The sequence below is a fragment of the Octodon degus genome, unplaced genomic scaffold (assembly GCF_000260255.1).
Source record: "Octodon degus isolate 3935 unplaced genomic scaffold, OctDeg1.0 scaffold00291, whole genome shotgun sequence".
NCBI classification, from domain to species: Eukaryota; Metazoa; Chordata; class Mammalia; order Rodentia; family Octodontidae; genus Octodon; species Octodon degus.
This window is the reverse complement of record NW_004524867.1, coordinates 599,998-601,021: the sequence shown is the minus strand read 5'-3', so window position 1 is coordinate 601,021 and position 1,024 is coordinate 599,998. Positions and strand designations below refer to the sequence as shown.

General features: G+C 41.5%; 1 pseudogene; it reads left to right on the top strand.

Annotated features, from left to right (window-relative positions):
* The first annotated feature begins 548 nt into the window (after positions 1 to 548).
* On the top strand, positions 549 to 643 carry LOC111814325 (annotated as a pseudogene).
* The last annotated feature ends 381 nt before the right edge of the window (positions 644 to 1,024 follow it).

Sequence of the window (1,024 nt, the reverse complement as noted above, 5' to 3'; positions counted from 1 at the left end):
TGCTATTTGTTTCTCAATAAAAATCTGGGAAAAAAAAAACAAAAACAAAACATGGTCCAGGTCTATAAGGGTCTAGGAGATGTCTGTTGTCATGATCACACTGTCCAAAATCTTCCTGAAGTGCAGAACAATTGTTAGGACTAAATGGTGGGTACAGAGACTTGTGGGCTCAGATGTCTGCAGGCTCTCTCATCTCTCTGTCTCTCTCCCTGTCTCTGTCTCTGTTTCTCTGTCTGTCTGTATCTCTCTGTCTCTCTTTGTCTCAGTCTCTCTCTAAACCACTCTCTGTCTGTCTCTCTATCTCTCTCACTCATTCTCTGTATCTGTCTTTCTCTCTGTCCCTCTGTCTCTCTGTCTCTCTCTGCTTCTCTCTCTCTCTCTTTCTCTTTCTCTCTCTTTCTGTATGTGTGTCTCCCTCTCACTTTCTCTCCCTATTTTGCCTTTCTTTGTGGTGCCCTGAAAAGATACTTGTACTGTTACCTCCATATATTGGGCTTTGTAATCATAATCAATGACAAGTTGGATCTCTTCAAAAGAGCACAAATGGTGCTTGCTTCAGCAGCACATACTAAAATCAGAAGGATACAGAGAAGATTAGCCAAGCCCCTGCACAAAAGAGTGCAAACAGGCTCAATATTCATTTGTGTGTAAGAGGAATACTCTGATGGAAAGACTCATCCTCAAGGTTTTACTGATTCAACAGGGTGATATCTGTGAGAAGTTAGGAAGTATTAGTTATGTAACTGGTTGCCAAATGCTTAGTATTCAGTATCATTAAAGTTATGTGATGTGTTTTCTTAACCTCTAATAATATACTATTAAGATTATGTGTAAAAGGAGAAAGTGGTTCTCCCAGACCTTCCACAAGGGAGAGTCACCATGACCTGAGGACACACCCAATGTTGCGAAGGGTTGTAAGCATAGAAGCTGCCCCTCCCAGCACAGACATGATCAAGTTTTTGGAGTGCTCACTGCTGTGATTGAACTTCTGTGTTTCTCGAAAGTTTGAGTCTGCACTTCATCC